This window comes from Chanos chanos, chromosome 15, assembly GCF_902362185.1.
Source record: "Chanos chanos chromosome 15, fChaCha1.1, whole genome shotgun sequence".
In the NCBI taxonomy this organism is placed as follows: Eukaryota; Metazoa; Chordata; class Actinopteri; order Gonorynchiformes; family Chanidae; genus Chanos; species Chanos chanos.
In genome coordinates, this window is record NC_044509.1 from 19170111 (window position 1) to 19187512 (window position 17402).

Below are 17402 nucleotides of genomic sequence, written 5' to 3' on the forward strand. Positions count from 1 at the left end.
TAAAAGTAGAGTTAGGTGAGAGTTACAAATTCTTCTATAATTCTTCTACTGTGTTTTTGTGTCAGAGTGGAGGTGGTCTGTGATCACCACGGCAAACCACGGTTTCCAGGGCAGAGGGACTCCAGACCCACAAAAACACGGGGGAAAATGACACTGGGTACATGTTTTTTTACACCGACAAGAAGGGCAGAGGAAAGTGCATCGACGCGCATGACAGCCACTGCGAGTGCCACCCAACCAAGACAACCATGGGACCGCTCATCAATCACTCCACCAAGCGCGCCAACGTGCGACCCAGACTGTTCACGGTCGAGCAGGGCGGGCAGGAAACGGACATTATACTTTTCGTCGCCATGAGGGACATCAGGGTGGATGAGGAACTTTTACTTGACTACGGCGTGTCAAGAGGCTCATTTGCTGGGGAGGGGCTGGACTTCAATTGGCTGTAAGATCACAGGACCAACACTACTGACACGTATTAAATGCACACACATAGCACTGATGTCATTCATTGCCCTTCTCCGTCTTTAAGCATCTTTTCAAACTGTGTCTGTATTATACAATGTGTTAAAAAAGTGTCAGCAATAAATGTACACTCTTTCTATCACTGTTTCTTTTTCTTGTTTTGTTGATAAGCAGATGCCTATTTCCAGTAATGGGCACTCATTCACACTTCATCTACAGAATTAATCATTCAATTATCTTGAAATTCCCTGAAGCTCAGAATGAGAGTTAAGGTTAGGGTTAGGGTTCAGTGTGTTTGCACAGTTTATAGAAACATGTGCAACATGTGACGTGATTCCATTTCTTAGAAAACGTTCAAGAAAATAGGGCTACATTGTCCCTCACCTGCCCTGGGTGCTTAACTGAAGTATTTACAAACCCAGAGCAACAAAACACTACATTTTAACCCTCTTTTGAGGAGGGTAAACGGCTCTGAGGGTAAACCCAGGCTTAAGATGTCGTGGAATGGGCATGTGTAGCTGGAAAGAGCCATGGAGGAGGTGCTGGAGGATGATGGAGGCTGGGGAAACTGCGAATGGCTCATTAAATCAAGTTACGGTTCCTTTGAGCGTTCTACCCCGGTCTATGGATAACTGTGGCAATTCTAGAGCTATAAGGAGGTGACCCGCAAACTGTCTGAGGCTGACAACGGCAAGATGTCCCGTTAAGAGAAGACCCACAGGGTTTTGGAAGAGGACAAAGAAAGGGAGAGAATCTATTTAGGGTTCAATTCAATAGTGTTGTATGTCTGTATAATTTTATAGAGGATGAAAGTAGGAATTGGGAAGACCGTGGCCTTATGGTTAGGGAAGCGGGCTTGTGACCGAAAGGCAGTTTTGGGGAGGGGCAGAGGGGCAGGGGCTGCTGGTGTTTGTAGCGCTCTGCTTCTTTCTGCCTGCCTTGTCTAGGAACACAAGGATAAGGATAAGGACACCTGGCGCACTAACCAAAAGTGTGCCAGGTGTAGAAATCATGTTTGTGGATGTTGTGGGAGAGGTGTCCTGTATATAGTATATAGTATATAGTTGTATATAGTTTCTGTATAGTTTTTTTTTTTTTCTTGTCACCTTTCTTGTGCCTAACAAGGCTTTGTAAATAGTTCCATTCCTAGTTTTTGTTTATTTGTTTGTCTGCTGTTTATAAATGGGACGCAGCTATAGCTCTGATCAGCAGCTCAATGGAATTTCACTAGTGCTTTCAAACACCGCAGAAAAAAAAAAGAGTTTTTCTCTGTCCTGGATAGAGTATATAGTATATAGTTGTATCTAGTTTCTGTATGTAGTTAACCTTTCTTGTTTGTTTGTTTTTTGTTGTTTATAAATGGGTATCTAGCATATAGTTTATAATAGTTTCTGTAAATAGTTGTATATAGTTTCTGTATATAGTGGATTCAGGGCTTGGGACATCTGGGAGGTCAGGAACCCCAAAACATGTGAGTGAGTATGCCTCCAATGAAGCCTGATCTGAATGTGCAGAAGCTTATATTTCATAAAAGTAGAGTTAGGTGAGAGTTACAAATTCTTCTATAATTCTTCTACTGTGTTTTTGTGTCAGAGTGGAGGTGGTCTGTGATCACCACGGCAAACCACGGTTTCCAGGGCAGAGGGACTCCAGACCCACAAAAACACGGGGGAAAATGACACTGGGTACATGTTTTTTTACACCGACAAGAAGGGCAGAGGAAAGTGCATCGACGCGCATGACAGCCACTGCGAGTGCCACCCAACCAAGACAACCATGGGACCGCTCATCAATCACTCCACCAAGCGCGCCAACGTGCGACCCAGACTGTTCACGGTCGAGCAGGGCGGGCAGGAAACGGACATTATACTTTTCGTCGCCATGAGGGACATCAGGGTGGATGAGGAACTTTTACTTGACTACGGCGTGTCAAGAGGCTCATTTGCTGGGGAGGGGCTGGACTTCAATTGGCTGTAAGATCACAGGACCAACACTACTGACACGTATTAAATGCACACACATAGCACTGATGTCATTCATTGCCCTTCTCCGTCTTTAAGCATCTTTTCAAACTGTGTCTGTATTATACAATGTGTTAAAAAAGTGTCAGCAATAAATGTACACTCTTTCTATCACTGTTTCTTTTTCTTGTTTTGTTGATAAGCAGATGCCTATTTCCAGTAATGGGCACTCATTCACACTTCATCTACAGAATTAATCATTCAATTATCTTGAAATTCCCTGAAGCTCAGAATGAGAGTTAAGGTTAGGGTTAGGGTTCAGTGTGTTTGCACAGTTTATAGAAACATGTGCAACATGTGACGTGATTCCATTTCTTAGAAAACGTTCAAGAAAATAGGGCTACATTGTCCCTCACCTGCCCTGGGTGCTTAACTGAAGTATTTACAAACCCAGAGCAACAAAACACTACATTTTAACCCTCTTTTGAGGAGGGTAAACGGCTCTGAGGGTAAACCCAGGCTTAAGATGTCGTGGAATGGGCATGTGTAGCTGGAAAGAGCCATGGAGGAGGTGCTGGAGGATGATGGAGGCTGGGGAAACTGCGAATGGCTCATTAAATCAAGTTACGGTTCCTTTGAGCGTTCTACCCCGGTCTATGGATAACTGTGGCAATTCTAGAGCTATAAGGAGGTGACCCGCAAACTGTCTGAGGCTGACAACGGCAAGATGTCCCGTTAAGAGAAGACCCACAGGGTTTTGGAAGAGGACAAAGAAAGGGAGAGAATCTATTTAGGGTTCAATTCAATAGTGTTGTATGTCTGTATAATTTTATAGAGGATGAAAGTAGGAATTGGGAAGACCGTGGCCTTATGGTTAGGGAAGCGGGCTTGTGACCGAAAGGCAGTTTTGGGGAGGGGCAGAGGGGCAGGGGCTGCTGGTGTTTGTAGCGCTCTGCTTCTTTCTGCCTGCCTTGTCTAGGAACACAAGGATAAGGATAAGGACACCTGGCGCACTAACCAAAAGTGTGCCAGGTGTAGAAATCATGTTTGTGGATGTTGTGGGAGAGGTGTCCTGTATATAGTATATAGTATATAGTTGTATATAGTTTCTGTATAGTTTTTTTTTTTCTTGTCACCTTTCTTGTGCCTAACAAGGCTTTGTAAATAGTTCCATTCCTAGTTTTTGTTTATTTGTTTGTCTGCTGTTTATAAATGGGACGCAGCTATAGCTCTGATCAGCAGCTCAATGGAATTTCACTAGTGCTTTCAAACACCGCAGAAAAAAAAAAAGAGTTTTTCTCTGTCCTGGATAGAGTATATAGTATATAGTTGTATCTAGTTTCTGTATGTAGTTAACCTTTCTTGTTTGTTTGTTTTTTGTTGTTTATAAATGGGTATCTAGCATATAGTTTATAATAGTTTCTGTAAATAGTTGTATATAGTTTCTGTATATAGTGGATTCAGGGCTTGGGACATCTGGGAGGTCAGGAACCCCAAAACATGTGAGTGAGTATGCCTCCAATGAAGCCTGATCTGAATGTGCAGAAGCTTATATTTCATAAAAGTAGAGTTAGGTGAGAGTTACAAATTCTTCTATAATTCTTCTACTGTGTTTTTGTGTCAGAGTGGAGGTGGTCTGTGATCACCACGGCAAACCACGGTTTCCAGGGCAGAGGGACTCCAGACCCACAAAAACACGGGGGAAAATGACACTGGGTACATGTTTTTTTACACCGACAAGAAGGGCAGAGGAAAGTGCATCGACGCGCATGACAGCCACTGCGAGTGCCACCCAACCAAGACAACCATGGGACCGCTCATCAATCACTCCACCAAGCGCGCCAACGTGCGACCCAGACTGTTCACGGTCGAGCAGGGCGGGCAGGAAACGGACATTATACTTTTCGTCGCCATGAGGGACATCAGGGTGGATGAGGAACTTTTACTTGACTACGGCGTGTCAAGAGGCTCATTTGCTGGGGAGGGGCTGGACTTCAATTGGCTGTAAGATCACAGGACCAACACTACTGACACGTATTAAATGCACACACATAGCACTGATGTCATTCATTGCCCTTCTCTGTCTTTAAGCATCTTTTCAAACTGTGTCTGTATTATACAATGTGTTAAAAAAGTGTCAGCAATAAATGTACACTCTTTCTATCACTGTTTCTTTTTCTTGTTTTGTTGATAAGCAGATGCCTATTTCCAGTAATGGGCACTCATTCACACTTCATCTACAGAATTAATCATTCAATTATCTTGAAATTCCCTGAAGCTCAGAATGAGAGTTAAGGTTAGGGTTAGGGTTCAGTGTGTTTGCACAGTTTATAGAAACATGTGCAACATGTGACGTGATTCCATTTCTTAGAAAACGTTCAAGAAAATAGGGCTACATTGTCCCTCACCTGCCCTGGGTGCTTAACTGAAGTATTTACAAACCCAGAGCAACAAAACACTACATTTTAACCCTCTTTTGAGGAGGGTAAACGGCTCTGAGGGTAAACCCAGGCTTAAGATGTCGTGGAATGGGCATGTGTAGCTGGAAAGAGCCATGGAGGAGGTGCTGGAGGATGATGGAGGCTGGGGAAACTGCGAATGGCTCATTAAATCAAGTTACGGTTCCTTTGAGCGTTCTACCCTGGTCTATGGATAACTGTGGCAATTCTAGAGCTAATAAATGCAAAAGTGTGCTGACCCCGCGAGAAGAATAAATAAATTAAAGAGCATTACTGAAATGTAATAGAAAATGACAATGTGGATCAAAGATGGGTGATATGGATCCAACCAATAGGCTGTCCACCGGAAGTGTCCAAGAAGAAGGGGGCATCCTAGCCCGGAAAAGCAGGACCTAGCATCGGCGAGCACAGAGTTGCCAAAGAAGCGCATTTATCAGAGGGGAGAGAAGAGGGAGCCTGAGAAATGGCTTCTCTAACTTGGCAATTTAAACCCAGGCTTAGGATGTCGTGGAATGGGCATAACCAGCTGGAAAGAGCCATGGAGGAGGTGCTGGAGGATGATGGAGGTGGTGTGCATTTGTCAGATCCTAAACCCACCCGGCCTGGGGGCGGGGAGGGGCCCACCAGCACATCTTCATCATCAACAACACAGTGCCTGTACAAAATCATGAGTTTGAATAGCAGGCCTCTGGCTCCTGAAAAGCACAAATTCATGCGACCTTAACAACAATGACGTTGTCACTGTAGTCACACTTACTTGTAGTCATTAAACCCTGTATCTAATTGATTTGTCATTATTTTTCAGTGAAAATAAACTGTATGTACCCGTATGTCCCTAAATGTTGTTTGTTTTATGTTGTTCATTAACCTATTGCATATATCTACATTTATACATTCTAGGTGTGATTGCCAGAAGCACTGAGCATAATTTGAGTGGCACAGTGCGGGCACAAAAAGAAGCCTAGCAAAAAGAAGGCGGCGTCAAAGCCCAGAGAAGCGGGTCCTCCACTGTAAGAGGTGCAAAGCATTTAAACTCAGCCGTAAGGTGACATTTAGGTAACTCAAAGAGTTTGAGCCTGGAACAAGGAGGCAAAAGAAGTAAGACGCCTACATTCAGGCATTCACCAAAGGAAAGCCACAACATAAGAAACCGCAGCCCCAGTTGCTCCTGCTGCACCAGCTAAAGAATCCAAAGAAGAAGGCGGCCTCAAAGCCCAGCGCTGACCCCGCAAGGGGCAGGCATGCTTTTCTCAGACCAACCCATCTGGGCATCAAAGCCTAGAAAAGCGGGACCTAGCATTGGCGAGCTCTTTCGAAGGTGGTGTGCATTTATCAGATCCTAAACCCACCCGCAGGCCTTCTTGTAAAGAAGAACAAGTCTCGTGTCAAGCTCGCAATCAAGAACCTTGTCACCCTTCACCAAAGGAAAGCCACATATTCAACTACATGCCTCAATGGCAGAAGAAAGCACAGCCCCTGCTGCATCAGCTAAAGAATCCCAAGAAAGAGGTCAAGAAGAAGGCAGCCTCAAAGCTCAGCCCTGACCCCACAAGGGGCATGCGTGCATTTATCAGACCCTAAACCCATCTGGGCATCAAAGCCCAGAAAAGCGGGACCTTGCATTGGCGAGCTCCTTCCCCTATCCCTAACAGGACAAAAAAGACACGAGTCGTGCTCCGATGTCTGTCAGGTCGGTGGCCAACATGCTCTGTGTCTGGGGCCAAACATATCACTATGGACCTGCATGCTTCTCAGATACAGGTTTTTTGGGGGTTTTTTTTGACATCCCTGTGGACAACTTGTATGCAAAACCTGCAGAGCTCAAATAGATAAAGCAGGAGAATTGCAAAGGAACAAAGGAAGACATCCGAACACCATTCTGGAATCTTTCGCAGTGACACGTGTGAAAGATTCAGGAAGCTGTGTTGCCTAAATAGTTAAAATTGGAACCATCAGTAGTTCTGGCTCTGGAAATATCGATGTCCTTGGTGGAAATAGAATCACGAAAAGCACGTCTCCCTGGAAGCACTTTGTTCAGCTGTGCAATGCACTGGAGCATATGCACAAACAAAAAGAAAAACCCATTGTTCTCTTTTCCCTTTAACACTAGAAGCGCCGAGCGCCGGTCATTTGACCGCTGTGATATCTTGCTAGAAGCGCCGTACTGGTTTGACCCACTTATACCTAGAAGCGCTGAGCAGCAGCGACAGCATGCAAGTGACTTTTGCCTGAAACTCCTTCTCCACCTGCGAAAAGGAGACAGTGCCAAATCGGCAGATGTTCAGGGAACAAAACTTATATCTGCCAGACATGTAAGCCAAATGTAATGTAAGCCTTCCAGTGGTGATAAAGGCACTTGCAAATCAGCCTGCGTCGGGGTTGGCGAGGGGTTGGGATCACACCTAGGGCTATTGTTCTAGACTGTCGGTCGAATATCGGCGCAATATTCCCTACTTGAACAGGCTGTGCACAAGGAGTTACAGCATCTCGACACATAGGATACTAAATAGCTCAAAAAGTACTTTATGTATGTATTTTACGTAGCACATTTTTCTTGTATAGAGTATCTTGCATATCTTGTATGATTCCTTTTTTCTTAAGTATTTCCTGTAAATAAACAACACAGCTGTCGATTTTCCAAAAAGAAGGTTTTTTCCGTGCTTTAATTCAGTTTCAACAAATGGTAAAATACACCTCCTGTCATGCTACGCCATTTATTCTAAAAGCCTACTCACCTAACACAGTTTTGTTGACAAAACACCATTGCGACATACATATTTTGTGGAAAAAAAAAAAAAATCATGTCCAAACTGTGCCTACATTTTCTATTACATGTGTGGAATTAGATTTAGCTGATCGGTGGTAGGCAACTTGTGGTATGAACTAGTTTTGGCCAAATCATTCAAATGTCGGAAACTAATGATAGACTATGGCACTCTATTGGGAGGGGGTGGGGAGGTGTTACTCCTAGGCTACTTGGCAGGCTAGATGTTCGGCTACTCATAGCCCACTGAATGCCTTGAAGAGACAGACAGGCTCGGAACTGAAACGCTTTAGCCTTACTCTCCAGCGCCATTCAAAGCATTCTCACACTCTAAACTCTTGGACCGTACCCTTACAAGGAATGAATGACGAGGTACAACGACATGATCATTGTCAGTCGACAACTGAATGTCGATAAAGCCGGGCTGCGCAAGTGTAGTCTAACTTGCAGCATCTGTGACATTCCTTATAATAAATTAATTCTCCAAGGCAGAAGAAGGCCGTGTTATAAGTAGGTAAAACCAGCACGGCGTTACTGGTAGGAAGTCACAGCAGTCAAATGGCCGGTGCTCGGTGCTTCAAGGTATAATTAGGTCAAACCGGCACGGCGCCTCTAGTGTTAAAATAAACTCCACACCTCACCTGGCAACGGTCCCTACACAGATAGTCTTAGTGGTGGACAAAAAAAAACAAAACAAAACAAAGAGGACGAAGTAAAGACAGCAAAGCAGCATAGAAAACAGAGAAAACCAACCCATTTCTTTTGGAAAAAAAAAAGGAAGACGTCCGAACGCCGTTCTGATTTGATTGACATAGAAGACACAAAGCCATGTAAAAAAAAAAAAAAAGACAAAAATCATCGTTACTGTGGGCAAAATGCTTGAGAAAAGTGATCCAGAGAATTCGTCTCGTAGGATACACTGTGGTTTTGGCTTAGTTTTTTTGCAGTGGCTGCTGAACCATTTTAACGTAGCCCCAGTCAAAGGGGTTTTTATATTCAATAGGTCTATTATAAAGAAGGGAGAAGAGAACAAAAAGGATTAAGAAGAGAAGAGATAAGACACTGATTCCAAAGGAATCCCTACCACATATCTGAAATGCGTATTCCCCTGCCCGTCTTTACGTGGTGCTTTGAAATGAAACATGCCCTAGAAAACTCCAAGAGAGACAGGACCCTCTTTCTCAGAGGGCAAGCACGAAGTCTGCACACTAACGTCCAAGGATCAAGAAACTCAGCATGTGGAAGTGTCTGGGGACGCCAAAGCGATCTCCCGAGTTTCATCTCTAAAAAGTTTAGTATTTTGAAGAAAGTCGAAAAAAAAAAAGCAAAAATACAATGCTGGACACAGAAGAACTACCTATGTGGTAAAATTGTGAGAGAAAAGTTGTTTTGACAATCATTTAAGTTTTCCTCGCAAAGTTGATTCATCTAAATAAAAGCGCAGAGCTTCATTTAGAGGCTCTGCATGTTTCAAAAGGAATTCATAAAAGAAGAAAAATTGTGTAGTCGAAAGGATAAGAAACCCCTCTCACTCCACGTCGGCTGACAGCAGAGTATGCGTCACTGCATGCTCTAGGAGCGCAGCGCAGTCCGCCTTGACAATGTGGCATGCTAGGAGGTCTGAGGCAATGATTTCACCTGACGTCAGAATTCACTTAAGCTGGGAATGTTCACACATAGGTTGACAGACTCAGCTTAAATTCATTTAAATAATAATAATAATAATAATAATAATAACAATAATAACAATAACAACAACAATCAGTAAAATACTACATTAGCTCTCTTTTGAGGAGGAGGCACCATGACCTCTTCATCAGAGGAGGAGGAATACAATCTTTTATTTGTCGTTCTTTCCTCTTCATCATCATTTTCTTCACTCTCCACTCCAAACCATTCTGCAATGTCCTCCTCCTCCAGTACTAGTGCTGGTGCCACTGGCACAAGTGCATCAGGCACCTGTGCCAGTGGATTCAGCTCTGGTGCTGGAGCAGCTGGCACCTCCTCCTCTTCAGTGAGCAGCAAATCTGCCTCACTGTTCTCAAAACAATAGTTCATGGTATTTAATAGTTGATGACAAAAATGAGCTTCAAAATAGTAAGCAAAAACAACAATTAAACAATGAAAAGCAACAAACTGACAACTCACTTCATGCTCCAGACTTCCAGTGTCAAACTGGAAAAGAAAGCAAAAGGTAAACACTTAATATCATCGTATTTTCTATATACTCACACTGTGCCAAGAATCAAAAGCACTGTCCTCACTCTCTGGAATCTGCTCTTTGACACAGAACTAAGCTGAAAAAAAGGAAAAATACAATGCTGGACACAGAAGAAATACCCGTGTGTTAAAACTGTAAGAGAAATGCAAATAAAATGACTTGATGTAAGATTGCTCAACAAAACTTTTGTGAACTTAAATGTCATTTTTATTTGATCAGTTTAATGGCTGATTTTGTAGAGCAATTATTGTTTCTTTAAGCAATCCAAGTATTCTGCTGGCAAAATTCTTCTTGCAATACCGCTGCAACAGACCTCAGTATCACTTTTGTGAATTAAAATGCAATTTGAATTCTGACATTGGGATGTATGTTACTGAGATCCATAACTTTGTGTTTGTCTTTTGTTGTTCATCATTCATGTAATGTATATAGTTACATGTATTCTTCCTGTTTTTGCAATTCCCTGTTGTCTCATTTTTCTGCCCATGTTTAAAATCTGTAATAAAGTATTATCATGACTTTTCATGACTCAGCCAAGTCTGTAGCCTTCTGAATTTGTAGTGTAAACTTTTCCTCCCCCTCTTTGTTTCCCCTCCCCCAACACAAAGGTGCCTTTGTTGCTTAACACTGGAAGCGCCACGCCGGTTTGACCTACTTATAGCTCGGCTAGACGGTCAAAAGACCGCCGAGTCATTCAATTAAGTTTCAGTGATTGCACACACACAATGTGAACAGTGAGTAGTGAATTTGTCCTCTGCATTTAACCCATCCAACACACCAGTAGTGAACACACAACAGACGCAGGAGGAGTGGGCAGCATTCCTCTGCACCCAGGGAGCATTAGGGTTAAGTGCCTTGCTCAAGGGCACACAGCTGTGGATGTTGGGCCTGGGAATTGAACTGGCAACCTCTCCACTTGAAATGGGAACACAAAACAGTGAGGTACAACATTCCGTGCTTGAACAGGTTGTGCAAAAGGGGTTACAGCATCCCCACACACAGGATACTAAATAGCTCGAAAAGTACTTTGTTATCTATTTATTTATTTTATACATTTTTCACTGTATACACCATCTTGTATAATGTATAATTCATTCTTTCTTAAGTATTTACTGTAAATAAACTACACAGCTGTTGATTTACCAAAAAGAAGGGTTTTTTTTCGTGCTGTAATTTAGTTTCAATAAATGGTAAAAAAATTTGGCCATCTTATGCTACGCTATTTACTCTAAAAGCCTACACACCCGACACAGCTTTGTTTACGAAAATCCATTGCGACATACATATTTTGTAAAAACAACATTCATGCACATTTATTAATTTCCAAGCATTTTCTATTACATGTGTGGAATTACATTTAGCGGAGACTCATGATAGATGGTGGTAGGCTACTCGTGGTATGAACTAGTTTTGGCCAAATCATTCTAATATGGGAGACTAACAATAGACTATGGCACTCTACTGGGAGGGGGTTGGGAGGTGTTACTCGTAGGTTACTTGGCAGGCTAGGTGTTAGGCTTCTCATAGCCCACTGAATGCCTTGAAAAGTCATAGTGTTTGCTTCTACAATGGCATAGAATGATCTGTTAGTTGTGGTAGATAATTCATTTATTAAAATGCAAGTGGAAAGCTTGATATGCTCGGCTGGGCTTATTATGTGGTATAAGCAATAATTTCATGGAGACAGACGAGTTCGGAACTGAAACGCTTTAGTCTACTTCTCCAGCGCCACCCAAAGCGACCGTTTTCCAAGAGGGAGGTGGTCTGTGATTACCACGGCAAACAAGTTTCTAGGGCAGAGGGACTCCAGACCCACAAAAACACGGGGGAAAATGACACTGGGTACATGTCATCTTACACCGACAAGAAGGGCAGAGGAAAGTGCACTGACGCGTATGACAGCCACTGCGAGTGCCACCCAACCGAGACAACCATGGGACGGCCCGTCAATCACTCCACCAAGCGCGCCAACGTGTGACCCAGCTTCTTCACGGTCAAGCAGGGCAGGCAGGAAACTGACATTATACTTTTTATCGCCATGAGGGACATCAGGGTGGATGAGGAACTTTTATTTGACTACAGCGTGTCAAGAGGCTCATTTGCTGGGGAGGGGCTTGACATGAATCGGCTGTAAGATCACAGGACCAACACTACTGACACGTATTAAATGCACACACATGGCACTGATGTCATTCATTGGACTTCTCCGTTTTTAAGCATCTTTTCAAACAGTATCTGTATTATACAACGTGTTAAAAAAGTGTCAGCAATAAACATAGAAAGAGTTTATCACTGTTTCTTCTTCTTGTTTTGTTGATGAACAGATGTCTATTTCCAGTAATGGGCACTCATTCACACTTCATCTTCAGCATTAATCATTCAATTATCTTGAAATTCCCTGAAGCTCAGAATGAGAGTTAAGGTTAGGGTTCAGTGTGTTTGCACAGTTTGCAGCTGGAAAGAGCCATGGAAGAGGTGCTTGAGGATGATGGAGGCTAGGGAAACTGCGAATGGCTGATCAAATCAGTTACGGTGTAACGATCAGTTGTCAAACAGCAATCATTACCAAAAAACAACCGGGTTAAAATTGATTCTCTTTTAAGACGAGACTGACGTTTCCTTTTTTGTTAACTGCGACAATTTCGATTTGTTAAATAAAATAAATAGGCAACGCAGAAGAGGCCGTAATTTAAATGTATTAGCTTGATCAAACTATTCAACACAAACATACACCCAACACCTCTTATTCACACCCACAAACCAAATGCCAGTCTTAAAGTTCCCTCGTCTCCGTGCTCGTCGCGCAATCAATGTAGAAAGTCATTCAACAAAATAAAAGCAATAATCCAACGTAATACGAAAAAACAGTCCCCCAAAAAAATCAACGAACAGCAAAAAAAGATAATCCACCGTGTAACCAGCAAAAAAGGAAAAGAAAAAAAAGAACAATCTCACCGCTCCGGCAGGACAGGGATCTGAAGAGATTACCTGCGCTCAGCCCTGAATTGCGGTGTTTGTAAGTTTATAAGGAAACGTCCACGCAGTTCCTTTTTCAGTTTAATTAATTTTAAGTGCACTTTAAATGTTCAGGTCCCCCGCAGACTCCCTGACTTTCTTTTCGCTCTCTCTCCTGCCACACCCGTGTCTCCTTTTAAAAGTATTTCGAAAGTTCCCGGGTTGGCGAGTCAGCTGACAGGTGGGTCAGCTGACCGGTCTGACGGCCAGCTGATTTCCCTAAACACGGCAAACGAAAACAAAACAACAGACTGGTAAAAAATTAAAACAACCATAATACATCTTGGGGATGGAATGTTACCTTATAGGGATTCCCTTTATTGGTGGTCAACCGTCATCCTGTTAACCTTGAATTTAAAAAAGGAATCCTAAAACCCATATGTGGCGGTACTACATAGACCCCTCCTCCAGCCGGAGGCTTCTAAGGTCAGACCCCATAAAATCTTTTAAGATTAACCACATTTACGGTGTCTTGTTTATTAGATGGGTTATTCCATCCTATCCTGTAATTTAATGGTCCTAATTTTTTAACAATAGTAGCTGGCCCTTCACACCTAGGCGCTAGCTTGGCGGAGAATTTTTCATTGGCCTTGGAGAAAGGGTGAGACCTGACCCAGACTAAGTCACCCTGCTGAAAGTGCGCATCTTTCCTGCGGGAATTATAATACCTAGCTTGTCGGGCCTGGTGCTCCCCCACTCTCCTTTTAACCTCCTCCGCCATCTTCTGCTGTCTTTCCACCAGGTGATATGCAGCGTACTGATCGGGAGACGGTGGTTTGTGTATCAGCCTCTCCAGTGGGCCTTGAAGTTTCCTGCCCAGGGCAAGCTCAGCAGGAGCCCTGCCTGTGGTCTCCTGTTGGGCAGTATTGAGGGCAAAGCGGAACTCCGGTATCCACTGGTCCCAGGTGTTATGGTACCGGCCGACAAATGATGCAATCATGGTTTCTAATGTCCGGTTGATGCGTTCGGTCAGGTTTGTTTGAGGGTGGTAACTGGTGGTAAGTTTCTGAACTACCCCCCATGTCTTGCAGAGATCAGTTAAGAGGGTAGCAGTAAACTGCAGACCTCTGTCTGACACCAGGTACTGTGGCACCCCCCAGCGGGTGAAGATTTCCTCCCTGAGGATCTTGATGAGACGAGGTGTTTTGCTGTCTCTCAAAGGGAACATTTCCACCCACTTGGAGAAATAGTCGACCACCACAAGGAGGTAAGAGTTGGCCCATAAGGTCAATTCCCAGCATCTCCCTTGGTGCTCTGATTTCTGTGCTCTGCAGTAGACCTGATGGCTTGGTGTTATCTGCCTTGTACTGCTGACAGGTTAGGCAGGCCTTGGTGTGTTCCCACACATCTTTGCGGATTCTTGGCCACCAGGCAACCTCCAGAACCCGCAACAAAGTCTTCAGCCGACCAAGATGACCGCCCAAGGGATTGTCATGAAAGTACCGAAGGAACTCAGGGACCAGAGACTGGGGAACAACCAACTGGCACTTTTCTCCTTGGTCTCGTAATGGGACTCTTCGGTACAGCACCCCCTGGTGGATGACGAAGCCAATGCGGTTGGGAGGAGCTGATGACTGCAAACTATTCTTTCTTAGGTCACACACCTGTTGATCCTTATCCTGTTCCTGGGCAATTTCTGCTAAGGTGGTAGGAAGCTCGGAGTGGACTTTAGTGGAGATGGCCAGACATGGTGATGGATGAATGGAGAGAGGTTCAAAGGCTCTGGACAGTGCGTCAGGAGCAGAGTTGAGGCATCCTTTCCGGTAGTGGACTTTGAAATTGAACTGCTGCAGTCGAAGTGTCCACCTCGTTAGACGAGAGGTGGTCTTTGGGCAGTTGAAAGCCCAGGACAGTGCAGCGTGGTCAGTGAAGACATTGAACTCCACCCCCTCCAGATAGTGTCTCCACTTTTCCACAGCCCAGACCACTGCCAGGCACTCTTTTTCAGAGGTGGAATAATTCCGCTCTGTGCTTCGGAGTCCCCTGGAGGCGTAAGCTATCACCCGCTCACCCTCTGGTAGGTTTTGGGAGAGGATTGCTCCGAGACCCACTTCACTGGCATCAGTGAATACCTGGAAGGGCAGGGATGGATTGGGCTGTGCAAGCACTGGAGGGTTCATCAAAGCCTGCTTCAAGGAGTCCATGCTGGCTTGACACTCACTGGTCCAGTTCCACTCCACTACCTTCCTCTTGAGATGGTTTAGAGGGGCCGCAAGATCAGCAAAGTGAGGGATGAATTTGTGGTACCAGCCTGCGAGTCCCAGGAAACGCTGTAAGGCCTTCACATCCTGAGGTACAGGGAAGTCCAACACAGCCTGTGTCTTGGATGGATCAACCTCCACACCTCTGTTGGAGACAATGTGGCCCCGAAATTTCAACTCCCTCTTAAAAAAGTGGCATTTTTTCATGTTGAGACTGAGGTTGGCTGCCTGTAGCCTCTGAAAGACAGATGCCAGATCATGAAGATGCTGCTCTTGGGAGTGAAAATACACAATAATGTCGTCTATGTTGACAAAACATATTTCTCCCCTTAACTCTCCCAAGACCTTCTCCATTAACCGTTGGGACGTCGCAGCTGCATTCCGTAGTCCAAATGGCATGCATTTAACCTGGAAGAGGCCAAGAGATGTTATAAAGGCTGTTTTTGGCTTGCTCTCTTCTGTCATAGCCACCTGCCAGTAACCAGACTGCAAATCCAATGAACTGAACCAGGAGGCGCCTTCCAGTGATTCAAGGATGTCATGGATGATTGGCATTGGATAGGCATCTGGTAAGGTCTTCGCATTTACTCGCCTGTAGTCGACACAGAATCTGTAGGATCCATCAGGTTTGTTAACAAGGACCACAGGAGAGGACCAGGCTGACTGAGAAGGTTCAATGACGTTATCTTGAAGCATTTTCTCAACATGCTCTTCTATGACTCTCTTCTTCAGAGGGGACACGCGATATGCCTTGGATCTTACAGGCATTTCATCCTGTAAGAAGATGGTGTGCTTTTCCACAGCTGTCTTCCCCAGTATATTGGAGGTGACGGAGGGCCAATCTCTCATGAGCTGTTGGAGCTCCTCAGGACAGTCCATATCATAGGACGGCAAGGACTCAGTGTTTGTGGTAGAGACCCAGCAAGGTAGAGGTTCCCCTGGAGGTAGGGCATATTAGAGGTGAACGCCTTTCTGAGAGGTGAGGTTGGGAGTTTTGTTCCACAAGTTGGTATTGACAGTTTGTTGCAAAAATGAATAATAGGTGTATCCTTTATCAGTTTTCACCCCACAGCTGTTCTTGGCGAGATTGAGGATGACGGCGGTCTTGGAGAGGAAGTCCAGTCCGAGGATCAATGGAAAAGCAAGATGGCGGCCCTCCATTACATAGGTTTCAATTGCACGTGGTCTGCCATGCCAATCAAAACAGAGACTTTTCTTACCCAGAGCTTGGTGAACTGTACCATCTGCCATGACAAACCTCTGTCTCTCCGCAGGTAGGAAGGCTTCCTCTGCGAGTGCCATCTGCTTCCACAAGCTCTCCTTCATCAGGGTGAACGTACTGCCTGCGTCTACCACCGCTTCTCCTTGGATTCCTCTGATGGTAATGGGAACTAATAGGAGATTAGGTTCTTTATTTCTGTAGCCCTGGTGTTGCACTACAGTGACCTCTGCACTACCCTCTGAGATGGTTTCTTGCCTGGTTTACCTGTACTTGCCTGTACCTTCTGCCAGTACTCCTTAGCTCCAGAGCAATCCTTCTCGACCATGGAACCCACCCTCACCAGCTGTGTCACTGTTGTCACCGTTCCATCTGGCATCCAGCTACCTTTGGGTTGATGTTGTTCAGAATGCGCCTCACTATCTCCTCCTCTGGCATGTCTCGCTTCCATTTGAGACACAGCGCCCGATAATCATAGGCAAAGTCTCTAAGACTCTGCTCAGGTTTCTGCACCATGGCCCTCAGTTTCTCTTCCACTTCACTCATATAGTCAGTGGGGAGGAAAGCAGACATAAAAGCATTTTTGAATGAGACCCAATCATGAACATGGCCTTTTTCAGCCTTCCACCAACTGAGGGCTGGCCCCTTTAAAACCGTGGACAGTGCACCTAAAAGCTCATGGTCGGAAAGTGGTCTTAGATCGAGGAAGTTTTCACACTGCTCTATAAAGTTAAGGACATCACAAGTTTCAATAGTGGAGCCAAATGTTGGAAATTCCAGACGGACAGGAGGCTTGGAGTAGTATGGAGAAGCACCAGGCAGACTAAATGGTGTTGTGGGAGCTATGGAGATAATCCACCGTGTAACCAGCAAAAAAGGAAAAGAAAAAAAAGAACAATCTCACCGCTCCGGCAGGACAGGGATCTGAAGAGATTACCTGCGCTCAGCCCTGAATTGCGGTGTTTGTAAGTTTATAAGGAAACGTCCACGCAGTTCCTTTTTCAGTTTAATTAATTTTAAGTGCACTTTAAATGTTCAGGTCCCCCGCATACTCCCTGACTTTCTTTTCGCTCCCTCTCCTGCCACACCCGTGTCTC